The 17266-nt window shown below is 54.0% G+C and overlaps 1 long non-coding RNA gene across 1 annotated transcript; it reads left to right on the plus strand.

The window, feature by feature from the left end:
* The first annotated feature begins 1431 nt into the window (after positions 1–1431).
* Positions 1432–13656, plus strand: LOC131582330 (uncharacterized). The gene is made up of 3 exons (XR_009278312.1): positions 1432–1880; positions 12474–12571; positions 13519–13656. It is a non-coding gene; the product is annotated as an uncharacterized LOC131582330 (long non-coding RNA).
* Positions 13657–17266: the final 3610 nt, after the last annotated feature.

Consider the following 17266-nt stretch of genomic DNA (forward strand, 5'->3'; position numbering starts at 1 on the left):
GAGCTGGAAAAGTTAATCTTTGAATAGCAAACATCCCTGAAGGGAGAAAGCGGGGGGAGAAAAAAAGGGAGAATGGTCCTTTCAAAGAATCATTGACCTAAATTGCACTTTAATGCACATACCACGCTGTCCACACCACCTACGTGTCTCCAGGAATCCTGCTCAATAACAAGCACTCAATGTTTAGTCATTTCCTGCAGCACGTTTGCAGGAGCCGGTGGCTCCGTGCGATCGCATGTGTCAGTGCTCGGCAGCTCCAACAGTTGCTTTCCATATCAGCAGCTGCTGGCTTCCATCTCCTGTTGGGAAAGGTGCCACGGCGAGCCCAGGTTAATGTTTCAGCCGCCTTCCAGCAGGAGCTCCAGCAAAGGCTGCGGTGACGCGCTGACACCAAACCCAAAACCCAAAACCTCGCCCCAAACCTGGGCTTCTCAGCTGGCTCTGGGAAATCCTGCCTCCAGAACCGGGCGGGCTGCACAGCAGGACACGGGTTTGTCCTTTCCCTAGCAGAGCTTTTTAGGAGGTTTTATTTTTGTGTTTATGAATCTGGCGAGTTTCTGGGCTGGGTGGCAGCGAGACACGCAGGGGGAAGCAGGGGCTGCTCCGGCCTGCACAGCTCTGGCTCGCTCAGCCCCAGCTGCCTGCCAGGGATGCCAGGGTGCCCTGCCTGCTGCCAGCCCTGCCTTCCCACTCAGGGGCTGCTGCTCCTCACCCCCTGCTGCATGGGGGACCAGAGCATCAGCAATTTACACAGTCTAGGACAAGAGGGAACGGTTTTTAAATGTTTTTTTTTTTTCCCCCTAAAAAAGGGGAGATTAAATTAGATATTATGAAGAAATTCTTTCTTGTGAGGGGGGCAGAGCCTGGCACAGGTTTCTCAGAGAAGCTGTGGCTGCCTCATCCCTGGAAGTGTTCAAGGTTGGACAGGGCTTGGAGCAGGCTGGGGTAGTGGGAGGTGTCCCTGCCCATGGCACAGGGATGGAAAATGAAATGAGCTTTAAGATCCCTTCCAATCCAAACCATCCTGCAATTTTATTAATTTTATAGCCATTAGCTCAGCCTTTGCTCAGCCGTGCAGGGGAGATAATCTTGCCCAGGGAGGTTTGCAGTTTGTGCATTGCCCTTTCAGACAGGCACCAGAGCAGCTTTCTGCCCAAGGAATCGAGGGCTGGATCCTCTCACTTTTTTAAGTGTCTGCCTTCAAAATGGTGGCTGCTTCTCACTTGAAGTTCATGGGAACAGATGGCTGGATCTCAGAGACAGGAGTTACAAGCTATAGGGTGTTTTTCACCACATGTCTTGCTAGTTTCCCTCTAAAAAAAAGATCCGTGTGAGAACCCTCCCAACATGCCAGGCCAAATCTGACCGTCTGTTAAGTTCACTTTATATAATCTGTGTTTAGAACTGAGTGCCCTTTAAAACACCCAGGGAGGGCTCCTCGCTGGGAGCTCCCGGAGCCCAGGGCGGGCAGCAGCTGCACAGCCACCCCTACCCAGAGCCCAGCAGCCTCTCTGCACAGATATTTGACTTTTAGCTCTGGAGGAGGGGGGAGCCTGCCCAAATCCCCTCTCCAGGGCTGCGTGGGGGTCTCGTGTGCGTGCTCGGGGCACAGCCAGGGCGGCTCGGCAGCGCGTGTGTCCCACGGGCACATCCAGCAGGAGAACACGCCGGGATCTCACAGCTCCAGGAGCAGCATATGCTCTGGGAGACCTCGCTACGTTGCATAAGCCTCCCATCCCAGGAGCTGGCTGAGCACAGCACATGAGTCAACAGCACAGCGAGACTTGTGCCGTGGGAGTCACACCTACTCTTGGCTGCAGAATTATCCAGAGAAGCAGAAGGTTAATAGGAACAAAATAAAGCCTAAGGAAGCCTTAAAGGTTAGTTACAGGATTTGATTCTGTTGGAAAGAGAGGGGAAAATGGGTCAAGCCAAGCAGGGGAAAGCAGGGTAATGCAAAGCCGCGGTGTCTGTCTCCTCAGGAGCCAGTCCGGTTTGGATCGGTAAAAATGAGATCAATAAAACATTTGTATTTTCAAATTATCTGCTTCTGGAGAGCGCCATTGTTAATTACAGAAAGAAAAAGTCGCTTCACCTATGCCAAAGAATGTGGAATAAAGCTCCAGGATGCTCAAGAAATATTAACACTGCATGAAAGCAAGACAGAGAATGACTCCTCAAAATGTGTAAATACAGGCACAGCCTGTACCTGACCCGGAGCATCAGCACCACCAGCACAGTCCTCGGCTTTGCTTCTGCTCTGTAGATCATTGCTTCATCTCTAGATCATCATTTTATCCCAGGACAGTTCAGGAATCAGAACCAAAGTGGGAGCAGGTCTGTGTGTGGCACCTGAAACCCCTGAGCATCTCTGGTCCATGCACAGCAGAGCTGCTGAGCAGTGCCAGCAGCAGCATCCACAGAGGAGGGACAGCTGGGCTGGGCTCCCCAGTTCTCACCAGTTTGGCCCCAGTTTGGTCTCTCAGTACCTGGGGCTGGCTGATCCAAATTCCCAGCTGGGCTCTGGGGCAGGGTGGGAAATGGGGATGCCCTGAAAAGGTGAATTCACTGGATTTCAGCTTATAAAGATGCTCCATTGAATAAAATTTATCTTGATATTGAATCCCTACTGAAGGCTCATGTAAATGAGTTTGGTTTATTGCATTTGTATTTGTCAAGAATGCAGTGGGGCCTCCCTGGCCTCAGGAGAAGAAAAAGAGGGAATACAGAAAGTTGTTTTTAATTTCCAGGATGTTATCTCAGGGTTTTTTCCCCTAAAACAAGATTCCCATGGCCGAAGTTGATACTGCAGACTTGCCTGCCTGAGCTTCACCTCAGTCCCAAATCCGTGCTGTGAAAATCGGGGATTACCAAGGTGGGAGTGGAAACCCTTGGAGGCTCCGAGCTGCCCAGGAATTGTGTCCTTGCTGTGCTGGGTCCTGGCTGATGGCCACGTCCCAAGGTCTGAGTGGAGCACGTCCGTGGGGGAGGTGTTGGGCAACACAAGGGATGTTTCATCCCTCGCTCCCGGTGCTCTTGCAGAGGGAAAGCTCATCTTGTGATCGGGGCACAAGACCAGGAGTCAGGCGATGTGGGTTACTGCAGACTTGGATTTGCCAATGGGAGTGAAGAGTCCTGACACCTCCAGAGGCACAGGCACTCTGGGAATGTGCAGGTTGCCTCTGCCACGGCGTATTTGGGGTCCTTTGTGATGGTCTTGTTGGGGACTAATAGCTCAAGGGATTTAGCAAAATAACTTTAGTGATGAACTGTACTGTGATGAAGCCAAAGAACACTTGGTGGCCTTGGGGTGAAGTTTGGGGACAAGGCCCTCAGGATGGGTGGATGAGGGGAAATGGAGGGAGAAGATTTGGTGTGAATAGTCAGTGTTCACAGGCATCCCAAGTGAGAGGGCACTTGCAGGGTGCTTATCTCACCATCAAACCCTGCACTCCAGCTAGTGAAAGTTATTTCTCTCTCCTGAAGGTCCCAGAATCCCCTTTCCTGAAGCAGGAATCTGGAATGCCCAGGGAGCCATCACTGTGTGTGAGCTGCTGGGGTCCTGCATGCATGGAGAGCCCAGGGGTGGCTCACGTCCTGTGGGGGCTGTTTGGGCTGGAGGTGTCACCCTGTCCCTCTCCCTGGCTCCAGCCGTGGTGGGAAGGGGACAACACACCTGGCCAAGCTTCTGTGCCATGCAGGGTCCCTCCACAGGACTTGCAGGTGTGCTCATCACCTGTGCTCCCACTCACACCCAGCTGAGGGGACCCAGCTCAGGTATTTGGGTGCAGAGCCCGAAGGGGTCCCCAGGAGAGCCGAGCACAGCCTGTGCTGCATCCCTGGCAATGAGCACGGGCTCTGAGCTCCATCCCTGCCGCTCCCCCTGCATCTGCCATGGGTCCTGGCACAGGAGACTGCTCAGTTTTTCCTAAATCTGGCTGATCTGTCTCCTGGGAAATGGGAGTCAGCTTGCTCATGCTCCTGCTTGCATCAGTCCCAGAGTGGCAGGTGGGAAGTCAAAGTCCCTCTTTAGCTGGAGACACACAGAGGAGCTTTCATCCCCAAAATGTGCAAGGTTTGAAATGTTCATGGGGGGGGAAAAAGGAATGTTTCCTTATAGGGGAAAAAAGGATAAAATTCAGTAAATCAATTTGGCTCCTCTGTGGCTTCTTTCAGGTGCAGACCTGAGGAGCTGGAAAGAGGCAGAAAGGAGGGAGAAATGCCAGCTGAGAAGGTTCTGTGTGGTGTGTCCAGGTGGTGGGAGCCTGAGCAGAGGTCCCTGCTTGGCTATGGGCTCCCTCCCTGCACCCCCGGCTCCAAACCACCGGTCTTGTGATTCCTTTTTTTTTAAAATTCTTATTATTTCAGTCCCATGATTCTGTTTTCACCATTCCTAATTCCTTGCCTTGGGGAAGGGAGGCAGGGAACAGCCCAGATTTGTACTGCTGTGGTTTTCTGGGTGTCGTGGGCCATAACATGACATTGAAGTGATGAGGCATTGCCAGCCAGGCAAAAATCAGATTTTTGATGGAAGGGACGTAGTGCAGTTCTAACAAAGCTGTGAGTTTACTTCTATTCATTTCAGTATTTCACTTCTTTGCTTGCTTTACCCAAGCAGTGAAAATCTATCAGTCTTGAGCCTCACAGCAGAACCCTGGTGTGGTGCCACTGCAGGGCAGGTGCTCAGACACCTTGGTGAGCACAGGAAGGTGCTTGGCCAAGGACAGGTAAAGATTAAATCTTGCCTTATGCTGAGGTTCCAGAACTGAAGGGGTTGTATTATTTCTAGGTAAATTCAATGGCACTCAGAGATAGTTTCAAACTTACACAGGGCTTCTCATCCTAAAGAGTCCCAGAGCAGAGAATTCCATACAGAAACTGCATGGAGATAAAATGTGGCAATGGAGTGATAGTGGCTGGCAGGAAAAGCAAAGAACAACCTTCTGTTTTGGATGCTGAGGGAGGGGAGCATCCAGCCAGGCAGATCTGTGTGATATCTGTGTGATATCTGTGCAGCCACACCACACACCCTCGTGAGAGACACGAGAACGAGCGCTGGCTCCCAGAGCCCAGCTGGGAGCTGGCCCAGCAGTGCCCTGTGCCCACCTGAGCCTGGTCCTGGTGGCACCTGTGAGCAGGCTGAGCTGGAACCCCCTGCCCTGAGTCACTGCTGTCCTGCTCAGCTGCCCCTGGGCCATGGCCATGGCAGGCTCCAGGGGCTTTCTGTGCCTTGCAGCTGGAAAAAAGCGAGAGTGGTGGATCACCAATGTCCCATGGGGTGTGAGGTGTCTGTCACCTCCTGCCAGCCCTGGTGGCATCACCATGGCTCTGTGGCATCTCAGCGTCACACAGGGAAAGCTGTGTGTGATTAAAGGTGCCCCTGAGCCAGCTGGGAGAGGTTCCCCAAACGGCTGCTTGTCCTGGGAGAGTGTGACGAAGGTCAGGCCTTCCTCTGGCTGCTGCATCCCATCCTTGGCTGGGAGCTGCTGGAGATTCCTGCTGTGGGAGTGCCAGGCCCGTGTGTGTCCATGCCCTCCTCACCAGGGATGGGGGCTCTGGCTTCCAGCTGAGAGCCCAGCGTGCTCTGGCAGGGGTGTGTGTGTGTGTGGGGAAGGTGTGGGGTGCACCCAGCTCCCCACAGAACTCCCCACGGGAGCGTCCCCGTGCAGGAGATCAGGGAGCGCCGTGTCCCTCAGCTCGGCCACGGCCACCGGCGGTGCCTGTGGGTGCTGGGTCACATCCCAGGGCTCTGAGGGACTCCAGAGGGAGGCTGCAGCTCTGCCACCCCTGCTCATCTCCAAAACCCTCCCCACCACATTTCCCAACAAGACACAGAACGGAAACAGAAGCTCCTTGCCAGGGAATTTCCACCCCAAATCAGTAACATTTGAGTAGTGGGAACAAGCCGCCAAAAGAGTTGGGTTTTTTTTTGTTGTTGTCGTTGTTGGTTTTTTAATTTTGTTTTTCTGGAAAGCTGGCTGTGCGGATGTGTGATGTGGTGGTGGGTGTGGTGACCCCAGCACTGTACAAGGTCTTGCTCATAAGGGTTGCTAAGTGATGCCTAAAACGACAGCCATGGCTGGGGAGAGGCGACAGCCCGAGGGCAGCTCGGGCTCCCAAATGGTTTTATGGCTAAGGGAGGTTTCAGAGTTTTCTTTGCAAACATAAAGAGAATTTATCTGTATTTTTAAATCCCATAAGAAAACAAACCCCAAGATCTCTCACTAACTTTCTGAGGAAGTTACTTTCTGATGGAAATAGTTTGGTATCCAAAATACACAAGGCTCGGCGGCTCGGGGGAGGTCATGGCAGGCAGCTGCACTGGTCCTGTTACTCAGTGCTCTGGGAGGGGGTTGCTGGAAGTCTGGAGGAGGTTTCACGATGGAAGATTGGGCTAAATAAAGGTCTTCCACCTCCATAATTCCGGCAGCTGCATTTCAGCAGAGGATCCAGTCACAGTGTGACACGGCGTCTCGGATGGAGGAGGGAGCCTCAAACCTCGCTCAGTCTGGGGGCAGCCAAAGTGATTAATGGAGCAGCCTCTGCTCAGGTGGGTTGTTCCTGAGGTCCCCATCCCTGAAGATTATCTGCAATGATCTGGTGAGCTGGCAGTGATAACACTCAGTTTTTATCCTATCTGTCCCTGGGAAGTGCCTCTTGCTGCACGTTAGCGCTGAGAGGGCTGGAGCCTGGCAAAGCCACCGCACCCGGATGTCCAGCCCAGCCCGTCATTTCCAGTGAAACTGGGGCTGTCAGGGGCATTCAGCCAGTCATGTCATGGTCTGGGCATCCTGACAACCCCTGGCTGCTGCCTGGGAACAATACCACTGCTCCCAAGGGATGGCAAACCAAAATCAGGGTATTTTAGTATTTCCGATGAGTTTGTAAAGAGTAGCCAAAGTTGAAGGGCTCCAGCCATCTGTTTATAGAGTCATGGAATGGTTTGGGTTGGGAGGGACCTTAAAAACCATCCCATTCCACTCCCTGCCACACCTTCCACTATCCCAGGTTGATCCAAGCCCTGTCCAAGCGTCCTCTGGACACTTCCAGGCATGGGGCAGCCACAGCTTCTCTGGGCACCCCGTGCCAGGGCCTCACCTCCCTCATAGGGAGGAATTTTTTCCTGATACCCAATCTGAATCTCTCCTCTTTTAAGTCTAAAACCATCCCCCCTTGTGCTATCTCAGCAGGCCCAGCTGAAGGGAGAATGTGGTGGGATGTTTTGTTTCCCTGTGCAGCTCCTCATGCCTGGCTGCCTCGTTTAGTGACCAGTGGGGTCCAGAATGAGCCCCCACTGATGCCCTCAGCTCACCCTCATCCAGGCTGTGAGGCCAAGAGCAGAGCAGAGGTTAATGAGGGTACTTGGGAAGAGGAAAGCCCATCTAGGGCGTAGGAGAGACTCGGAGGTTGTTATTCCCATCAGGAGAGGTCGGGAGAGAGGGACAGCAGGCCAGGTCCCACCTTCTGGCTCAGCCTTCACAGGGAGTTGCTTGTGAGGCCAACTTCCTCTGGGAGGAAGAGAAAAAGAGCCATGGAAGCTGTCCAAACCCTCTGCTGAGAAAGAGGGTGAGGCCAGACAGGGCTGATTTGGGGCTTTATTTGGGTGTGCTTGGAATTGCCTGTGCTGGGGAAGCACCGGGAGCCACAGGACGCAGATAACCTGTGGGTGCTGCCGGCGCAGTGTGAATCACCCTCCCACACCTGCACAGCACACCTTGCTGGCTGCAGGGGCAGCAGCCACTGCTAAACTGGGCTTTTTTTGGGATGTAAATAGGAAATGAGCTCTGCAGCTGAGCCTCCGCAGGCAGCGGGGTGCAGAGGGATCTGTGGGGCGGGAGGAGGCTCGGCCAGCACAGGCACTTCGTTAATAAGCAAATATATGTGGCTCCATAGGGTTTGAATAACTCCTGGAAGCAAAGCAGTTTTGAGGGTTGAGTCCTTTGCCTGCTCTAAATGACTAAAAATAATTGTTTTTATTTCACTTCCAAAGTGACGGAGCCCACGCGTTTCCTGGCACACCTGACTCGTCGGGAGGGAGCCTGGATGGCAGCGCTGGCTGTCCCTGGGGCTGGAGCCCACTGATTGTTTTTCCAGGTGTTTGTGTGCCTGCACACCTTGCTGTGGCTGGGAAAAGGCTTGGAAAACCTGAAACCTGCAGCCTGTGGCTGTGGGAAGGAGCCATGAGGAAAAGGGATTATTGAGGGTGACAGTGAGGGGCTCCAGCAGCTCTGGAACCTGGCAGGGACTTGGCCTGTGGCTGCTGTCGTGACCAGGGGACCCTTTTCCATGACATTCTATCATAGGGGGGTGATTCAGCAGCTTTCTAGAAACACAAGGATCTAAAAGAAGTAAAGAAGGAAGTTTTCCTTCTCTGTTTTCCTTCTCTGTCTCATTCTGCACTAAGAAATAAAGCAACTTGGGTGCTCCCTTCAGGGAACAGGGAAATTTGGCACCAAAAAGCCCCTCCATCCCTTCCCACATCTCTGTACCACATGTCTCTGCTTCACTTCTCACTTGTTTTGACATCAAGTACTTTCCCCAAAAAATATTAGTCACAACTTTGGCTTCAACCAGCCAACTCTTAACCTTCCTCAAAGTGGTTTGCAAGGGGTGACGTTGGTAATGTGTGATGGAGATGGGTGGGCGGATTCAGTGTTTCTGGAAGGTTCTGCACCGAGGTTTGGGAGCCCTAAGGCTGCTTCCTGCTGCTGTAAGGGAATCCCAAAGGACCTGCCAGCAGAGCCCAGGAGCTTTGGTGGGTCCTTGGAATAACACAAACTGTGAGGCTGGAAAACCGGGCCATCTGGTGGGGGTGAGACTGTCAATGGAGGCTGAATGAGCAGAGGGATGAGTGCGGTGTAAAGCTGACTAATCCGTGCTGAGGGGTGTCAAACTTGAACCAGCTGCCTAAAATCCTGGGTTTGGAGCAGTAACAGCTCCATCGAGCAGTTCAGCACCAAGAGGAGGGAAAACCCCAAGGGGTGTGTTGGGATCAGGTATGGATTCCTGAGAATTCCTGGGAAGGAAGGAGTGAGGGATGCTTGGGTTGGGCAGAGCTGTGAAATTGTGTTCCAGGCACATGAGGAGCCTGCAGTGGCTGTGGGATCCAGGGTGAGCCCAGCCCTGCCTTCCCTGTGCTTCCTCAAGTAATTATCACAAACCTTGCACCCTAATGAGATCCTGCTCCATTTTCTCATCCCTCTGCTCCATGGCTCTTCCCTCATGGCTGCTCCTTCAGAGCTCTTTGCAAACCCCATCTGCTAAAGGGCTTGGATTTTCTTTTTAAGAGGAGAAATCATTGGAAATTAGTAGTTTCTCTGTGCATTATTATGCTTATAATCCTCTAATTTGGTAATGGGGCTGTAATCACAGCCGTGCAGGGTGAGGAGCAGAGCCAGCCCGGAAAGGTGCCCTGGGGATTCCCAGGCACAGCAGCCACAGCGTGCCCGGACAGAGCGTGATTCCATGGCAGGAAAGGCAGGGAGAGAGAGCACAGACCTCCCAGTGATGGAAAACCAGAGTCAAACACAGCTCATGGGTGAGGAGCCTGAAACAAGAGATGTCACCGTGGGCAGTGGCAGACCCTGAGTCTGTAAACAGCAGCTGAGCTTGACGGCCCCATCCCTCCCCAAAAAGTCAAAGGAAAACAACAAATGCCATTTCTTTGCCAGGAATACTTCCTGCTCAGGAATATTTTTCAAGGCAGGTGAGTTCCCAGGATGCAGAGGAAGGTGTGGGCTGTGAGTGAGGCCCTTCCAGCCCCAAATCCCAACCTGCTGCTCCTGTGGCTGCTGCCCAGCCCATTCCCACAGGATTTTCCCCCTTCCAACTTGTAGTGAGGCAAATTGGTGCAAACATGCAGCTTGCTGAGGGGAACATGTGGTGCTGAGCCACACCTGTATAAAAAACCAGCCAGGAACTTCCAGACTGTTAGAGTGGAAAGATGAGGGGAGCTAACTGAGATCTGCAGAGCCTGGTTGTCCAAACCCATCCGTGCTGGGGCTGGTGGCTGCTCAGGGGTCTGTTCATTCCCACATTCTGCATCCTGTGAAAGGCCTCCTGTTGTGCCACCCTTCCTGCTGCAAGGTGCTGGACACGGGGACCTTGCTCTCAGCAGAGCTAAACCCTGAGTAAAGCCCTGGTGAGCAGCACAGGAAGGAGACTGGAGCAGGTCTGGCTGATGTTGGAGATGGGTTATGTTCCAAATAATGCTGGAACTCAGTCCCAGTGCAGGAGAGGTGGATGGGAGAGGTTCCCAGGGGCTCAAACCTCAGGCCTGATGGGCAATCTGGAATCAGGGAGGTCTTCACTCGGCACAGCTGGCGCAGACATCCAGGGAAAACCCTAAGCCTTGAGAACCAAGGGGCTAGAAATGCAAAGCAGGGATGAAAATGATGAAAATGAGACAAAGTCACTACTTCCCAAAACCTTCACAGTGAAGGAAACACCTCCCACTGTCTGGAGGATCCATGGGAATATTACAATATTTGTTCCAAAAACATGACTGGGTGGATCCAGACTCACTGACGCAGACACAAGCAGCTAATTGAATTCATACGTAGGAACCCTGGACACCATCTGGCCTCAATAAAACGTGGGTCCAGAGCTGTTTCTTAGCAGATGGTTCCTCATTTTCATAATCTGAAATCAAAAGATCATTTTTCTATCTGGAGATCAAAGGCACTTAATGTCTCCTTGGTCGAGGGTTACAAAGCGAAACCTCTGTCCTCTGTTTTGGCATTTTGTGCGAGGCAGACGGGGGTTTTCCCCTGAAATCTCTGCTCAGGCTCTGGGCAACCACATCTGGGCAGCAGCTGCAGATGTTCACAGCTCTCCAGGGCTGGGCTTTATTTCCATGATAGGGATGTGCAGTTTATAAACTCAGAAGGGACAGCTGTAATAAGCTTGTGTGGCCATTTCTGTCTCCCCAGACGACTGCAGTATAGCCCGTGTGAATATTTGGGGATGAAACGATTCCTTTTCCCTCAGAAGAAGAGCTCAGAGCCCTGTCTGGGCTGTCAGAGCCCACTCTGCAGCCCTGTGTGTGAGGCCAAGGCGGTGCCCACTCTGATGTGGTGGTTGGGGTGCCCCGTGCAGGGACAGGAGCTGCACTCGAGGATTCTCGTGGCCCCTTCCAGCTTGGGATATCCCATGATTTTCTGATCCCTGCAGAGGAATGAGACCAGCCTGGAGCAAAGGAGGCTCAGGGGGAATTTCTGGCTCTGCACAAGTCCCTGGCAGGAGGGGACAGCCGGGGGTTGGGATCTGCTCCAGGGAACAGGGACAGGAGGAGAGGGAACGGCCTCAGGCTGGGCCAGGGGAGGCTCAGGGTGGACAGAGCAGGAATTTCCCCATGGAAAGGGAGCTCAGGCCTTGGAAGTGCCCAGGGAGGTTTGAGTGTCCATCCCTGGAGTGCCCAAGGAAGGGCTGGAGGTGACACTGAGAGCTCTGGGCTGGGGACAGGGTGGGGATGGGGCACAGCTGGGACTGGATGATCTCAGAGGGCTTTCCAGCCCCGGTGATTCCGGGATTCTGGGATGATTCTGGGATGATTCTGGGATGATTCTGGGCTCTCCTCGGCTGGTGCAGGTGGGCGAGCGCTCGCCCCCCCGGCGACGTCAGCGCCGCTCCGCCGGCAGCAGCGCAGGGGAGGAGAAGGGGGCGAGATGCGTTTCTGTGGAAAGTGCTTCCACACCCACCCAAAAGCCTCCGGGACAGACGTGATCTTTGCCACCTCAGAACGAGAGGTATGCGGTTACTCGGAGCAGGTCGGAACAAATTGAGTCCTGCTCACAAACCTCATTTTGCAGCGGGTACCTGCGGGCTCAGGGCCGTTCTCATCGGCCCAGGTGGAAGCCAAGGCCCCCCCGTCCTGCCGAGCCTCTCTGCATCTCAAGCACTGATGCACGAGGGGAATATTTGCGCCGGGATCAGCTCCCAGAGGAGCCGCAGCTCTTCCCTGCTGTGCCTCCCGCAGTATGGAAATCATCTCCCGGCAGACAGCTCGGTCCCACCTCGGTTCCCATTCACCTGGAGATGAAAGTGCTCCGGCTGCCGGTGTAGGCGGGGCAAAACTATTTAAAAACCTCATTAGAGAAAGTATTCGGGGAAGACAGCAACACCCTCAGTTGTGGTTTGCTCCAGGACTTCTCAGCCAGATCCCTGCTGATACAGAGGGAAGGGCACTATGAGAGACATTCCTGTCAAATACTACTCCTCCTAGGGATGCCTTGGGTGTCCTTTGCCTCTCTCTCTGTCCTGGTGAGCTGTGTTTCACCTAAACATGGGCACAGTCCCCTCAGGTGCTGTTTGGAGGGCTGGAATCAGGGCTCTGTGTGGCACAGAGGGGTTCAGGAGCGATGTAGGAGGGTCCTGCTGAACACAGTCAGCAGAACCGTGTGTAATCTTGATTAGGCAGAAATCCACCATGAATATTTCCTATTCCATTTAATTCCTGTTTGTGCTTATTTCAGCTGAATTTGCAGCAGGAGTAATGCCCAAGCCACATCTGGCTCGTGATGCACATGGGATCAGACCGGGACTTTGGGAGGAGGAGGATCTGGATTCAGAGGTTTGGCTTCTTATTTAGAAAATGACGGGTTGCATTCTCCCACGGCTGCTCCAGACTGCCCCAGAGCTCAATGATATTCCTGGCCAAGGGTTTTTTCAGTCTGCCTGACGAGGAAACAATGTCATGTGTATGGCTTGTCTGGCCTCGTGCACCTGCACTTCCCTTTCTTCTCTCTGCATCCCATTTATTCCGAGGGGCCAAATATTCATTAAGTCCTGATGAGTTGGAGTGCCAGGAATCCCTTCAAGATCTTCAAGATGATCCAGTGCCACCATCACCCCAGCACCACCATCACCCCCAAACCATGTTCCCCATCCAGACAGCTCCTGGAGCACTTTCAGAGGTGCTGACCACCACGTCCCAGGCAGCGCTGCAGCCCCCAGCTCCCCACCCTGGCCTCCACTCTCAGCTGTGCCCTTGTCCTGAGGAGCAGCCCCTGCTCAGCCCTGTGCTGATGGCATTTGCAGCTTGGACCAACCCCCCCCAACCCGGCCCTTGGGTCCCCCACACCCCATGAGCAGGGAGAACACACAGACCTTGTCCCAAAGCCTTGAGCTGAGAGGTTGAGGTTTAACTCACTCGTGTCCTCACATGAACTGCAGGAGGAACACACTCCTGGGCTCTTCTTCTGCCTGTCCCAGCTTTATTTTATTATTATTTTTAGGGGTGGGTGTGTAATTTTTTTGACTCGATTAGCAAGTTGAGAATATTCTCTGTGTTAATGTTTGAGTCAGACATGAGGCAGTTCAGCCCCGTAGCTGTTGTTACCTGCATCCCCCGACAGAACATCTCCCCAGACTGGGAGCCTCAGTGGTGTGGATTCCTGCCGGGGTACGTGGGTGCCAGTGGAAAATAAATAACGTGGTATTTTCCAAGTGGCAGATCTGAAGGCACCCTGCTTTCCTTGCTTTGCATACTCACAGAGCACCATCCTCTCTGCTTCCCAGATCTGAAAGCCGAGGCAGAGACATCTGATGGGGCTCCAGCGCTGACTCACTGTTTGATGTGAGGCAGGAGGAGGGATGTGATCAGATCCCATTGTGCAGAGCATCCACCAGACAACGCCAGCAGCGGGAGGAGAAGTGATTCCTCATCCTCCCTGCCCTCCAAGCCCTGCTGTCACCCCTTGCTGTCCCCTGCCCCACCTGCAGCAGCCAGGATGTCACCTCTCAAATGGCTCCTGGGTCGTGGGCTCCCATCCCTGGAAGCGTCCAAGGCCAGGTTGGACTGGGCTTGGAGCAACCTGGGATGGTGGGAGGTGTCCCTGCCCATGGCAGGGGTGGAACTGGATAACATTAAGGTCCTTTCCAAGCCAGCCCGTTCCATGAGTCCCTGATTCCGTGACTGGGCTGTGTGCAGGCAGAGCCGAGGCTGAGCAGCCCCGGGGTGTGCCGGCTCTGCACGCCCGGGGTTCTTTCTCACGAGATGGTGCAAGAGCCGGGGGGGAACTGGTTAAACAGCGTGAGCTGCCGGGGCTTGGCAGGGCAGGATGTCACCAGGAAGCCAGCATGTTTTATTAAACACGCTATCAAAGTGGGCTAAAGTCTCTTATTAATGTCCACAAATTTTGCCACTTCCAAATAGTTTCCACCTACATGTTCCTCCCACTGCTGCACTGGGCGCTGGCAAACATCTCTGCTCCAAGAGGGGAATGGCTTTCATTTGAATAGTCCTCGGGCGAGTTTCGCTGAGCGATGCCAGCGTCATTCCCGCAGCTCTCACGTGCCCGGCAGCGCTCCAGGGTCGCGCCGGAGGGAGGGCGCAGAGACAACAGAGCTCTCGCTGTGTTTTCCCGGTGTTTTATCCAGGCACAGCCCATGGCAGCCTAAACCAATGCACCGAAGCAGCGATGGATGCACATATTTGCAATATTAAATCTCCACTTGTGACTCGTGGCGGTTCCCGGCGGCGAGCGCGGCCAGCTGTGCTATGGAGAGGCGCGCACAGCTGGAACCGGCCGGCTTCGCACCGAGCGCGGCTTTTGCAGCTCCCAGGAGGCTGAGACAGAGCCCTGGTGGGTGTCAAAGTGCCCCTCCCCGGACACCGGGGTGGGAAAGGGGACGTGCAGCTCTCCTGGGAGCTCCTGGCACATCCTACCGTGCCCTCACTCCTCAGGACCGCAGAGCCCTGGACACGGAGATGCTGTGCCCGCGGCTGGCTGCGCCCTGCGGGGCTCGGAGCGGAGCTCATTTGGGGAGCCCAGGAGAGAGCCCCGCTCCCCAGCTCGGTCAGAGGCAGCAGGAGCCGCTCCTGGAGCGGAGAGCACGCGGTGTTCCTGCCGGAGCCTCGGAGGATGCCGAGGGCTGAGCGCATCCCGCCCGGCCCCGCGTCCAGCCTGGGCACGGCTGAGCTTTCACCTCCGGTGCCAGTAACCCGAGCCGGGATTGCTGGAAATGGGAGAGAGGGAGAGTCAGCGATTTGATTACAGGCCACAGGCACATGCCTGGCCTTCATGGATATATTAAGTAAGAGACATTTTAAAACAAAACCACCCTCAGTAACCTTATCGTAAGCTCGAATCCACAACCCATCTGTTAACTCCCGGCGCTGCCCACATAGGCTTCCATCAGACAGCAGTGCCAGGGATTTTTGGAACGTTTTCCCCCAAATCCCTGCGGTCGGAAGGGGACAGTCCCGGGGAAGGGGCAGATCCTGAGTCTCGGATTCCCAGCCCACCCCCAAACCAGCCCCCAAAGTCTCACCTTCCCGTGCCTCTGTAAATAGCTGCGAATCCCCTTGGACACGAGCTGTCGCCGTCCTGTGACTCCCAGCCCTGCCGGAGGAGCGCTCAGGAGAGCTGCTGCTCCACGGATGGCTTGAGGGAATTCAGCCTTTTAAAACATTTTGTTACAGCCTGAATCGTGTGGTGTAAAGGAACCCTCCATGTAGAAATAATTCAGCAAACACAAGCGAGAAGGCAAATTGATGATTGCATCAGCCCTTGCTTATGAAAACTGATCCCCAGGAAAATGTAACTCAACTCTCGAGCAATCTCACTTGATGCCCAAGAATGTAATAACTTCATTTGGATCCTCCTTTTCGGGGGACTCCTAAATCTTTGGCAACGTCCCTTAAGGTCATGAGCAAATCCTGATATGGAGAATTGTTTGGCAAGCACGAGAACAGTAAAAGGGCTAAATAATTGGGGATTACCTCTGACCCCGATCTGTGGCTCACCACCCACTGCAGGAATGTACCGAATATCTGAAGGAGCATGCAGGAGTCAGACAATCCACGGGCATGAAGCCGTCCACGTACTCTTGAAGCCTGAACTCCAAATGCAGAGCAGGTTGGCCCCAAACCTCATTTTTCATTAGCAAAAGGCTGCAGCAAGCTCTAATTATTTCTGTTGCCTTGGACAAAGGGTCAGTGATGGGACAGATGAAAAATTGTGTGTGTTTTTTTCACCCTTTGTTTGGAAAATAACAGCTTGGGTCTTGGGGGCACCGAGAGAACAAACCGTCTGCTCCAGGGCTCCTGACTGAGGCTGCTTACGGTCCCCTGAGCTGCAGCAGGGGACAAACACATCACCCCCATGTCTTCTGATGGTTATTGCTGAATTTGTTCAGTGCCTGCAGGAAAGAGCAGCTCTGCTGTGAGAGGTGACAGCTCGGAGCTGTGATTCTGTGGCACTCGGAGCTCCACGCTCAGCGCCAGGTCCCCTCCCGCACGGTGCACAGGGCTGGGGCAGCACACAGACCCTCAAGGGCAAAGGGCAGGTCCTGGCAGGGGGTTGGACTGAGATGTCTTTAAGGTCCCAAACCATTCTGGGATTCCGTGATCCTGCCCATAATCACCGGGTTTGTGGGCTCGGATGTCAAACACTGAGTGGGGCATGCCCAAAGATGTGTTTTGTGGGAGCCCCATGTCGCTGATACGGCGCCGTGGTGTTCACACTGGAAGTGCTGCTGGGAGGAAGTGCTCTAGAGGAGATTTTGGGGGTTCATAGACCTTACATTTACAGCTAGCATCTTTCTGAGGCTCCAACTTCCCTTGGGGTTCTTCCTGGTAACAACAGACACCTTTGGATGGGAGTAAGCCTTAGACAACCTGTCCTCATCGCCCATTTAAAAACCCCCTGTGCTCTCATGTCGCACCTCCTGTCCTCGGATTCCTCCCGAGGTGGAGCAGCCAGGACTCTGCAGGCAATAGCAGCTCAGTGCTGCAGCTCTGGTGTTTCCTTATCTCAGTAAATGCACCTTTTATCAGCTGAGCCTGCCTCTACTTGCTCAGCACTCAGCAGGGAAGTGACCACGGCCCTTCAGGAGAGCTCTGCCTTGGCAGGTTCACACAAACCATTCTCATGGCTCAGCATTGTGCAACTGCTGGCGTCCACGAGCTGGCACGGGCTTGGCACGGCATGGAATGCTCTGGGTTGGAGGGGACTTTAAAGTTATCATCATTCGAACCCCTGCCATGCACAGGGACACCTTCCACTAGACCAGGTTCCTCCATGCCACACTTCCAGGAAAGGGGAAACCACAGCTTCTCTGGGAATCTGTGCCAGGGCCTCCCCACCCTCTCAGGGAAGAATTTCCTGCTGGTCGTAGGATCAGAGAATGGTTTGGGTCAGAAGGGACATTAAAGTGATTATCTAGTTCCACCCTCTGGGACAGGGGACAGGACAGGGACACCTTGCACTAATGGGCAGGGACACTTTCCACTGGAGCACATTGCTCTAAACCCTGGCCAGCC

This window comes from Poecile atricapillus, chromosome 9 (genome assembly GCF_030490865.1).
Source record: "Poecile atricapillus isolate bPoeAtr1 chromosome 9, bPoeAtr1.hap1, whole genome shotgun sequence".
Lineage (NCBI taxonomy): Eukaryota > Metazoa > Chordata > Aves > Passeriformes > Paridae > Poecile > Poecile atricapillus.